Source organism: Branchiostoma belcheri, unplaced genomic scaffold (genome assembly GCF_001625305.1).
Source record: "Branchiostoma belcheri isolate BF01 breed outbred unplaced genomic scaffold, Haploidv18h27 scaffold463, whole genome shotgun sequence".
NCBI lineage: Eukaryota > Metazoa > Chordata > Leptocardii > Amphioxiformes > Branchiostomatidae > Branchiostoma > Branchiostoma belcheri.
In genome coordinates, this window is record NW_017804091.1 from 15,751 (window position 1) to 28,881 (window position 13,131).

Below are 13,131 nucleotides of genomic sequence, written 5' to 3' on the forward strand. Positions count from 1 at the left end.
ATCCTGTTCCAACATGCCAGGGTAAAACGACCTGCAAGTTTATATATGCTACATTTAGTACATGTAGGTGGCCTTACATGCGAGGTTAAAAAACATCCGGAATCATCCTAACTTTCACTGGTATCAGCATATTTTGCTTCAGATGAATGGTCTTACTTGAAAGTGGCCCTATCCCTGAGGCATTCGTGAGCTGTGAAGGTTGAAGAAAGACAAAGACATTTCCTTCCTCAGAGCAATGACCAATGTATTTAGTATATAGGCTGGTCCAGGTTTCTGTATTGAAAAATCGATTCCTCGCATAGATGTATATATCCCACTTGGCAGAAGTCGTACCCAAGATATCGTAATTGTATATCTAGCTTTATTAAGCTTGTTTTTCCTTACTTTCCATTGCAGCGGTCCAATGTCCGGCCCGGACGGCCCCAGCTAACGGGGCGGTGAGTCCTACCGGAGCGGTCCCCTACCCGAACGGGGTCACCTTCACCTGTAACTCGGGATACACACTGACCGGTGCTACCGGTTCGACGTGCCAAGCTGACACAACATGGAGTAATCCTGTTCCAACATGCCAAGGTAAGACCACCTGCAAATCAATATTATGCTACCACGTTTAGTAGTTGGTCGGCACTGCCGTTGGTACATGCTAGGTTGAACAGGTCCGAAAGTGTCCCAACTTTATCAGCCTATTTTGTGTGGGATGGCTGCATGGTCTCACTTGAAAGTAGTCCTTTTCCAAATTGCACAGGCATGTAATATTCATGAGCTGTAAATAATGAAAAAAGACAAAGAGCTTTCTTTCCTAAATGGAGTGACCAACTGTTTACTACAATGGCTCTATTACATGGTAGGCTATATGTCAAGTACATGTATGTTCTTTAGATGCAAATACCTAAACGTAGATATAGTCTACTCTCCAAAACAGAGGTTTGGGTTTGAGGTTATTTTCAGCGTGTTTTTAGGCTTTTTTTTTATCCGGGTTTCTCTTTTGCACTGAATTTTCTTTTCCCACGGAAAAAAAATCAGTGCAAAAGAGAAACCCAGATAAAAAGCCTAAAAACACGCTAAAAATAACCCCAAATCCAAACCTCCGCTTGGAGAGTAGATATAGTCGCGAGTGGTACGAGATGATTGGCAATACCAGTGCTGCATGACGAGGCTGTACTGACAAACACTACATGTAGAATGTAGAATGCAACTGTGCTGATGTACTGGTGTGACTAAAGTGCCTGGTATGCAGCTTTTTGTCAACAAGTGTCCTTTTATAACCAAGAGGTACATGCCCTACTCTGCAGAAGTAATACATTTTGATTCGATCCCTAGTTTGCCGAAAAATGTTTCTTTTTGTACTTTCCATTGCAGCGGTCCAATGTCCGGCTCGGGCGGCCCCAGCTAACGGAGCGGTGAGTCCTACCGGAGCGGTCTCCTACCCGAACGCGGTCACCTTCACCTGTAACTCGGGATACACACTGACCGGTGTTGCTACCCCGACGTGCCAAGCTGACGGAACATGGAGTAATCCTGTTCCAACATGCCAAGGTAAGACCACCTGCAGGTTTATATATATATATATTATGTTATATTTAGTAGGTGGCCATATACGTGGAATTGTCCTAACTTTCACTGGTATCAGCATATTTTGACGGAACATGGAGTAATCCTATTCCAATATGCCAAGGTAAGACCACCTGCAAATTAATATTATGCTACCACGTTTAGTAGTTGGTCGGCACTACCGTTGGTACATGCTAGGTTGAACAGGTCCGGAAGTGTCCAAACTTTATCAGCCTATTTTGTGTGGGATGGCTGCATGGTCTCACTTGAAAGTAGTCCTTTTCCAAATTGCACAGGCATGTAATATTCATGAGCTGTAAATAATGAAAAAAGACAAAGAGCTTTCTTTCCTAAACGGAGTGACCAACTGTTTACTGCAATGGCTCTATTACATGGTAGGCTATATGTCAAGTACATGTATGTTCTGTAGGTTCATATACCTAAACGTAGATATAGTCTACTCTCCAAGCAGAGGTTTGGGTTTGAGGTTATTTTTAGCGTGTTTTTAGGCTTTTTTTATCGGGGTTTCTCTTTTGCACTGAATTTTCTTTTCTCACGGAAACAATTCAGTGCAAAAGAGAAACCCAGATAAAAAGCCCAAAAACACGCTAAAAATAACCCCAAATCCAAACCTCCGCTTGGAGAGTAGATATACTCGCGAGCGATACGACATGATTGGCAATACCAGTGCTGCATGACCAGGCTGTACTGACAAACACTACATGTAGAATGTAGAATGCAACTGTGCTGATGTACTGGTGTGACTAAAGTGCATGGTATGCAGCTTTTTGTCAACAAGTGCCGATTTATAACCAAGAGGTACATGCCCTACTCTGCAGAAGTAATACATTTTGATTCGATCCCTACTTTGCCGAAAAATGTTTCTTTTTGTACTTCCCATTGCAGCGGTCCAATGTCCGGCTCGGGCGGCCCCAGCTAACGGAGCGGTGAGTCCTACCGGAGCGGTCTCCTATCCGAACGGGGTCACCTTCACCTGTAACACAGGATACACACTGAACGGCGTTGCTACTCCGACGTGTCAAGCTGACGGTACATGGAGTAATGCTGTTCCAACATGTCAAGGTAAGACCACCTGCAGGTTTATATACATTATATTACATTTAGTAAGCGGCCATACATGCTAAGTTAAAAAAAAACAGATCCGGAATTGTCCTAACATTCACTGGTATCAGCATATTTTGCATCGGATGAATGGTCTTACTTGAAAGTGGCCCTATCCCCGAGGCATTCATGAGCTGTGAAGGTTGAAGAAAGACAAAGGCCTTTCCTTCCTCAGATCAGTGACCAATGTATTTAGTATATAAGCTGGTCCAGGTTTCTGTATTGAAAAATCGATTCCTCACATAGATTTTAATATCCCACTTGGCAGAAGTCGTACCCTCACATAGATTTTGCCTTATCGTAATTGTATATCTAGCTTTATTAAGCTTGTTTATCTTACTTCGATTTCAGCGGTTCAATGCCCTTCTCGGGCGGCCCCAGCTAACGGAGCGGTGAGTCCTACCGGAGCGGTCTCATACCCGAATTCGGTCACCTTCACCTGTAACTCGGGATACACACTGACCGGTGCTACTGGTTCGACGTGCCGAGCTGACGGGACATGGAGTAATCCTGTTCCAACTTGCGACCGTAAGCTGATTTTGAACGAATGCATATTTACAACGAAAACAATTTATACACGTAGACATAAATAGATAAGACTGCAACATAGCAAACATACGTTGGTATGTATTATCTAGAATAGCCTGTTGTGTAGGTTTCTGTAGCGAAATGTCGATATGTAGATGTACATATCCTACACCGCAGAAGACATTAAAATATATTATGATTTTTTATCTTGTCAGAGAATGTTTTGTTCACTTTCAGTTGCAGCGGTCCAATGCCCGGCTCGGGAGGCCCCAGCTAACGGAGCGGTGAGTCCTACCGGAGCGGTCTCCTACCCAAACGGGGTCACCTTCACCTGTAACTCGGGATACACACTGAACGGCGCTGCTGCTGCAGCGTGCCAAGCTGACGGAACATGGAGTAATCCTGTTCCAACATGCGATCGTAAGACGTATATTCATCCTACAAATTGATATATGCTAGTAATTTCTATCCAGTTGTAGCGTGCAGGCATTTATCTGATTGAAGAAATGTTTTAAAAGAAATCTGCGTGAACTTTACATGGTACCTTAAAATAGCTTTTTCATGGCTTATGGGGAAATACAGCTGAATGTGTTATCTTGACAGATAATATTATTTTTGTCTCTTCATATTTAGCCCTAGATTGCTCCGCCCTCTTTCCTGGTCTACTCCCTGCCAGCAACTTTGGCAGGTACCAGAACCAGTGCTTCTGGTTCTCCACCAGGAGCGACCGCCGGCTGAGCTACCGGGCAGCCCGACGAGTGTGCGAGTCCTATGGCGGCACCTTGGCTATGATAAAAGATGCCCGTGTGCAGACATTCGTCACAGAGAACATAAAGAGAATCAGTGGTCGTTTAGCTCTGAGGTAAATAATATAATAGTGGCGTAACTTTTTGAAATCAACAACTGGAATCATATTTCTTGGAACACATCATGAGCTAAATAAATTTGTGCCTGTTCTCAATCGTGTATTGCTGTTATGTAATCTAAATAGCGAAAGAAACGTCTCTTCTGCAATGTCTGCCCTGGTGAATCTCGCAACATAGATGTCATTTCAAATAAAAATATGCAAAGGATAAACCCCCAATCAATTGGGGTAGAATCATGATTTTAAGGAATCCTCATCAGAAAAGTGCCAATTTGCTTACATACGGTTATACCAATGCTTATATCTGGTACATTAGTTGCGTATTCCACTGGAACAGTGCAACATTTGCATTTAATACACCATTTCTTTATTTAAAAAAAAAGTAAAACAACAGCTTTCTAGTTTCCCGGGCCCATACAACGGCAACAAAACATGTCCTCAATCATTCATTTATTGAATCGTTCGTCCATTCCTTATCTTAGGACTTACTGGATGGGCCTGGATGACCTGAACAGGGAGCGTAGGTTCGTGTGGAATGACGGAACCCCACTGGGAAGGTATCGCGATTTCCGGTCCAGGGCCAATCACAAACGCAGGGACTGCGGGGCACTGTGGAGGACCAACAGACTGAGTCGCTGGCTTGTACTGACCTGCTGGAACCGACTGCCCTACATCTGTCAGATGGGTAAGGAAGACATGTTTGATGCTGTCGAAAAAAAACAATAGGGATTAGATGTATTGTTCATAGAAATATTTATCTGGAATTTTTGCAAACTCTGTTCAATTCGACAACGTTTACATTTTATTGGGCGCTTAGAAACATTTGCACAAAACATCTTCACAACTAGCAAGCTTCGTGTGAAAAAGAACGCACACATTTTTCAAATAGATTAAAATAAATACAGTTCAGAGGAGTTAGCAACGTTGAACCAGAACTGATCATGGACTTTGCGACTGGGCAGATAAACTGTTCGCCATGTTTCGGTCATTTATTTAGACCCTACTTTAAAATGTCGTCACCATCACCATCAGTTTAGAAAAGGAAATAAAAGAATGACAGAGTAATAGAAATGGTGAGGTACACGACCTTGATATACCCATTCTATTTAAATTTAATCACAACTTCGCATGTTTTTACATGAATCGCTCATAGGAACGATAGTCCATTTCCATTGCTTATCTAAGCCGTATCTTGGCGGACATTTTTGACGTCAGTGTTGTTGCTATGAGTAACAAGTCTAAGAATACCTGAATATTCTTTTAAACACAGTTTTAGTTAGAGGTTGTTGCATGTAATTCAGTTTTACAAGAATAACCTATCGGGACGGTTTTAGCCAAGAAAACATAAATGACGTCACAATGATGTCACATTACGTAATAACGACACAAAAATGTGAAAATTGTTTATTTTCAAAAGCACACTATCATCCATTTGGTGGCCCTACGGTCTATGGGGGGGGGTGAGACCCTCTTAGTCCCACGACCTAGGGTCTACATAGGGTTAAATTTATATTATAATATGACATTCAATGTGCTTGATGCTACGGTATTTTCAAACAAGCATCTCTTTTTCTTACAGACTTCTTTGTGAACAAGTAAGAGGATGAGGTACATGACGTCAAGACAACATTTCAACAGCACAGAATTATTGTAAGCAGTAGTGCAGATTTTCAAGCGTGTAACGTAGTATAATAAATATTATTATCATCATACACCAAAGTTAACCAAACTGTAAGTTTGTTTGTTTGTAAGTCCAGTGGATTAAGCAGTGTATTGAACTTAATGTACGTTATCGTCATAACAACAGAAATATACAATATAGAACAGGTTTAAACTGTAGCCAGTCAGTAAAAAAAACTGGACGTAACCAAAATTTTTTCACTGTTCAGCTCAAGCCTTTAGCTTCTATCCTGGCAAAGAATGGAGCTGAACAATAAAAAAATTGGATGAGCTCCATTTTTTGTAAGGAATTACAGTTTGAATCCGTTTCAGACTTCTTGTAAGACACAGTTTTAAGGTATATGTAATAGTACAGACTCTCCGTCTAAACCTGACAGACAGTGTAGCAAGATTTACCATCAATAGTATAGTCTCTCAATCTAAATAGTAACATTTATTATCATAAATACACCACTAGGACAGTAACTCCGTCTAAACTTAGTGTAGAAAATCTATCATCATATACCAACAGTATAGTCTATTCATCTAAATGATAACCTTTATTATCATACACCAATAGTACAGTAACTCCGTCTTAACAGTACTTTAGGCTCCCCATCTAAACTTAGTGTAGTATAACAAAAACACGTTATTATCATACACAAATAGTCTAGGCTCTCAATCTATACTTGGACAGTATACCAAATTAATCATCATACACAAATTTAGGTGAACATATTGTCTCTCAATCTAAATGTATTGTAGTACACGTTATTGTCATACACCGATAGTGCAATCACTCCATCTTAACTTAGTGTAATAGGCTTTATTACCATACAAGATTATTCTTTAGACTCTTTATCTAAACTTAGTGTAGTAAACATTATCATTATATACCTATAGTTAAGGCTCCCCATCTAGACTTAGAGACACTGTAATTAGCTTTAAGTAAACTGTATACTAGGCTCTCTGCCTAGAGTAGTGAATTTTATCACAGGATCTCTGGTAACGTTTAGCTTGGGTTGGATAGCAAGCATGAACTTCACTGGGCGTATCGATGTTGTACTCACGTACCGCTGGCGCATAGTAGACAACAAGGCGTTTTCTAATATTCAACCATAACTGCTGCGTTTTATCAGTTGGTGATTTCTATTACTAATGCAGCTTTTCCCAAAGATTATAACAAAATCTACTTTGCTAAATTCGAATATTTTAGAATCTGCAACTAGTCATAGTAAAGTCCTTTTCTGGTCAGCTTATACACAAAATCTCTTTTGCTTTTTCTCATATTTTAGAATCTGCCCCTATTTACGGGATACCTTTTCTCTCTTGAGTTTCTTACTTGCATTTTAGAAATATCGCGGTGAAAAAATTGGGGTAATGTGACAATGACTCAATTTGCAGGGCACAGGGTTCAATGTGACATAGTTCACTTATCAATTCACTTACCCTTAGAATGGTATCTGATTCAATGACTCTTTTAGTACATCATTTCTATACTTTAACTCTTCTTACAAATAGCATCTACACTAAAAACATACATTCAATAAAAACACACATTCGTATCAGAAACTAACGCTACGCACACACTGTATATGAAATCTAGTAATGTTTTTGACAAGTGAACTGTTGTCTCTAGATTACTGTGTTGTAAGATGTAGATTGGCAAGATGTACTGTGTTATGTCTTGTGATGAGACAAGGAAACATCCGGAGTTCCGTACATACGGAATAAAGCGGAGTCATGGGGTCACATATCTGTTGTATGTGTTTTTTTTCACCATTCACTGACTGTAACAACAGTATATATCCGGCTCCATTTGTCGTAAGAAGGTAAAGAAAACCGATCAAGACACATTAATTTTGCAATAGAGGCAGAACTTTGTTTCAAACTTCTATTTGACTGGCTGAATTTTTAGGCAACAGAGCGTACTCCTCCTTTTGGAAGTTCATAACATTCGTATTCCCTTGGTACAAATGACGCAATAAGGCCTGTAGTCACTTCAGCCTATTAACTTTAAACACATGTTCTGGCTCAAGTTTTTGCGGGGGCAGAACCTCCTCCTCCTGGCGATAATGTTTTGAAGTTTATTTGTTCATTTGTTAATTAAAATTTACCAGCACATGCATGGAGGGGGAGGGAGAACAGGGGGGGTCACCTTTACCAGCTCCCTCCCCTAATTACATCAATAAAAACAGTATAAAACAGCATTGGATTTAAACACATTATGAAAGCAATTCATAAATATTCATACAAAAATATGGACATGTAATAAATTAAATATCATTCTACGTAAATGTCAGCATGTCGTGGGCATAGAATTCTATGTGCAGGAGCTTTATGTGATAACTGAAGGCATTGTTCTCGAATTCCTTGTAAAAGAACTATTAACCAGAATTTCCCTGGTGCTTTGCTAGAATGCAGGAAAACTGCATCAAACTTTAGACCCTTACTTTGAAATCTGTTGTTGACTGTACGTCTTGATAGCCCATACAATCTCGTCGCAGAGTAACAAGAAAAACCCTCGGATTTCCTGTTCTTAAAAGAACCTTGCAACCTTCAAACGCAAACGCCAGAGTCCATACCATTGATAAGCTCGGACGACATCACATCACGCCTAAAACGGTTGCCTGGATACGGAGTCAATAGCCAATAGAAGGAGTGATCAAGTGTGACGTCACGGTCCTGCCCGTCACGGGAAATCACATGGGTACGTTGTCACCAGGGAGTCGAGACAGCCAACATTACTAACAGTATGTTCAGTTCCTGTCTAGATATAAGTACTCATATATGGCCCTGGATAGGCAACACGTATCCGAGGCAAATCTACTAGTAATCCCCAAGCAGATCCTATGCAAAAGACAGTTTCAAATTGGACAGGCAGTATCCATTCGGTGGCGTATGGACCCTGTTTGGCGAATGGATGCTGTCGGCCAATTTGATACTGTCTTCTGTCACCATGGAACTGCTTGGAGATTTGGATAAATCTACGTTCTTCGATACACGTAGAATATCCAGAACCGTGCCTAATCCTAACCCACTCAGGTATAGAATTAGATACGCATCACGTTCTGGATACAATATAACCCATTCAGACATATGACAAGATAGATCTGCTCTGGATATGTCCCCGTTTAGTAGCCTTCCAGCCCGCCAGTAACAGGTACAACGTGTCACGAAGTTTACCACAAGTGCGTGACGCCCTCCCCCTCCATGCGTGGGGGAGGATCTGAGCAACTTCTGCTCTGGATATGAAACATCTTCAGAAACTTGGGCAATCAGTAGGTACCCCACCCCAACTTCTGCTTGGAGAATGAAAAGCCCGCATTGTCTGTACCAGAGGTGGCCTCCCTGGGGTGCTTCGAAATGTGTACCGTGCGTACACACCTGTGCAGACGCCCGAACGGTCGCCAACACGTCGGCCCTATCAACAGGCGTCCTCTGTCTGCTAGCTGTACTCCTCTGCTGCTCTATAAACGATATAGAATGTTTAAAAGCTTCCAATCCACTACGTTTTAGTGGTGTACCTATTCCACTCAACAGAGTGACACCAGATGGGGACGTATCTTATCTCACCCCCATTTCGCTCAAAGCAACTTGCAATAGACCAGAATTTTAACGTTTTTTATATCAGATTGCAGTCATATTTGCATTTGTTGTTAGACACTCGCGCAGCACAGAACCAAAGTGCATTTCATCATGTACACTTGTGTTGTAATTGTAAGTTGTTGTTTTTTTTTTGGGGGGGGGGGTGTATCGTTGCGTATTAGACTAACAGTCATGCGTTGGTGCAAAAAAGGATTTGCAGACAAAGGGATGGAAGACTCAGCACTTAGAGTAGATCTTCCGTTGAAAATTGCAAACACACGTTGTTTGGGACTTCATCTGCGTATTTCAACTAGACCCCAAAATCATTTCGACTTGGGGAGGGCGTGGGGCATGGCTGGATGAGACCACGTGGCCCCAGATCAAAGGTTTTGTCAATTTTGTCCGAACCAAATTGTCGATGTGTCTACAGATCGTGCCATCTCTTCAGGCAGATCTTTCAGTTGCTTTATCAAATTTTACAGTATCATATTTGCAGGAAAGTATCCATTTACTACCCATCTGGATGGCGTAAGAAAAATACCAGCCCCCAAAAAGCCCCCCAAAATGCCTAAAAACACGTAAAAAAGCCGAAGCCAAAACCCCTGCTTGTAAATTACCCCTGTCTGACACCGATGTATTTTAACGATTGTAGCGACTGACATTACAAGGATACAGCCTGCTGTAATTTTAGATTCTAAGCACGTCAAGCAGCTTTGTCTTCCGAGGCAAATTGCAAACATACCACGAACTTCTGCGCATGACAGGTTCACAGAAATGCCTTCCCCACACGCATGAGACGGGCGTCACACACCTTGTAAACTTCGTGGCATGATGTACCTGTTACTGGCGGGCTGAGAGGGTTTTAAAGCGGGGCCATTTTAACACCAAAATTAGACTGCGGGAAACGAAGACTAGTGGCTTCATATCAAGGCACTGTTGTCGACCAACAGAGGCACTTCAGAAGGCTATAAAAGCGGGGCCAACACCACAGGTAGACTGGGGGAAACGAATATATGTGGCTTCAGATCAAGGCACTGTTGTCGACACAACAAAGGCGCTTCAGAAGGCTGTAAAAGAGGGATCATTTTAACACCACAAGTAGACTGCGAGGAAAAAAAACACTCGTGACTTCAGATCAAGGCACTGTTGCCGATGCAACAAAGGCGCTTCAGATACATTGTGGCTAAGGTGAGATACGAAGACTATCATACTCTGTGCATTACATTTTGTTTCTGATTTTTAAAAAGGGTAATGACAGCACAGTTAACAGCATAATATAGCATTGGTGTTACCAAAAAGCAGTTAGTCCAGCAACTGGATATGATTTTGGAAACGGTCAGACGTTACAGCTAGTATCCACTAGCTTTCGTCAGTGACTGAAAGACCAGAGAGAGAGGAGAAATGCAGGTTTATAAGCACAAACTATTGATTGATATGCAAATAAAGTGAAGAAAATATTTTTTTGAAGTCGAAAAGGATACAAATGTCAGACAAGTTAAGACAAGATAATGCAAATTAGTCAGAAACCATCGGTATCGATTCTGACTTAAAAAATAATTCTAAGTCTGAAATTCGAAATAATATTAGATTTATTTAGGTAAACGCAGTACTGTGTATATTGTCAAGTCTGCGTGACCCCTTGGCAATAGTAAGATATGGCTGGGGCTTTTAGAAAACGTTGGCTGTATATAGGGATAATGGAATTCCATATTTCAACAAGAAGTCGATGATTTCATACCTTCGTCATGTATGAGTTTGGTTTATCAGAAATATGCTGCTGTATATAGTTTGACTTTTATTTTGCTGGTATGTAAACCAAATGATGTGTGACACATAAGTCGTAGTACAAGAAACACACGTTCTGCGAGTAACGGAAATATTCCAACATAGTCACGATGAACGACAGAACAACCTGGAGATCCATATGCCGAGGCGCTACGCTTCCCTTGGAAGCATGCGGCCTTGAGTGATTGAGTGAGTGAGTCACGATGATTGTCATTGTCGTCACTACTGGGTGTATCTTTTCGGATTTAGTGTGTTGTGTATTCAATGTTGGTGTTTTCATTGACTTGCACATTACTTGAAAGAGTTGTATGCCTTAGAATGGGACGTGGTCTACTGTTTATGCTCGTATTGGGAATATATGTCCCGAGAGAGAGGCGAACAACCTAATAAACACCTGTCCCCCCAGCAGTGAACATCAGTTTTAAATACTCCCAATTTGCATGCGATTTATTACTTCTCTCCACACAGAGGGGACAGCTCCTATTTCAAAGTCCCTCAGAATATCATTGTAAATATACCAGAAATAAGCTGTAAAAGCAAAAACCACCTATCTAGTGTGTTCAACTTTGGAAAAGTCACATTGACATGGAAGTCCAACCGCCAAATCGTCCATTTAGTCCTAAAATTTAACTTTTTGACCAGAGAAATAAAGTACGAGAAATGTAAACAATGAATGACCCCTGAACCCTTTGACGGCTAGCAAAACACAAGAGGATGGGATTAGTTTTAAAGCTCTACCGAGCAGTAAAAAAAACTAAAAGCCAGTATTTTTAACAAAATCATGAAGGAAACACTCCAGCTGAAAAATGCCAACATATATCCACTTATACAAAAAGATGTTTTCAGTTGGTATGGATGCGCTCTTCAAAGAGTCGGTAAATTTCTTACGAGGCAGGAAATACAAGTATAGAGATACCGGCCAGCCTACATGTTTTTTCTAATTTTTATTGATTATACGTTTCGCGTATTCAGGCATATTATTAAGCGTTTACCCTCGCGTTTGCATGAAGTTTATTCCTCTCCTTGCAGGCTAAAGGTCACTATTTTCACCTGCCAAGGACAAAAAAAGTGAAATTATTGACATTTATTATTTTTGTTCAATATGATTTGTTCTTGATTGTCTTACTTTATTGTTTAGATATTTGATTCGCCGTGTTAACTTTATATTATCTTGTACCTATTTTGAGTTAATTTGTTTGCTTGTCCCTTAATACATCGCAAGTTAAATGTAAATGTAATAAATGTATGTAAATAAGAGATCGTAAAATTAATAGGATTTGGGAGAGTCCACTAGACAAACCTTCAGGTTTCTTGGGCTCTCCAGCATATATTTGCTTGTATATAATTTCATTTTATACTGTTACTTTTTTATGTGCAAACTGACAATAAACAAACAATAAACAATAAACAAACAAACAGAAAGATAGATTGTTGGGAAAATGGTTGGAGAGAAGGACAAAGAGAGGCAAGGGCAAAAATAACTATAAACATTATGACATAGGTGTGGAAACAATCAAATAAATGAAAGTAGAATCACCAGACGAAAACCGAGATTTCCCTCGTGGATATCTGTGGATACTCGCTAGGAAATCCGAAGTTTCCGCGAGTTTCCACTGATGTCCAAGGTGCACGCGCGACGTGTCCGCTGTGGGAAACTTGTGGAAAACGTGGGAAACGGACCGCTCAGATTTCCATTTCGTGTCCTATGGTGGAAATTTGCGTGCACGTGGTCGGGATATCTGTGTACACGTATGGAAACTTCAGGTGTTTGCCTTTGTTCCACGAATGTCTTATGCATAATTTAGCGGCAATTATCGTAATTATCTCCCCCACTTGGTGAAACCAAATGCGCATGCGCGAGCCCAGTCGACACACCCGGCCACGCCTCAAATATACCTTTTGTAATGGAAAGTAGCATCATGGCCTCCTATCCCCCTTTACCCCTCCCCTCCCCCCTCCCCCCGTGTACACTATATGACATCCAGTAGATTTCTAGCGGGGACCAATCATAGGGCTGCTATTAGCACCTTGTT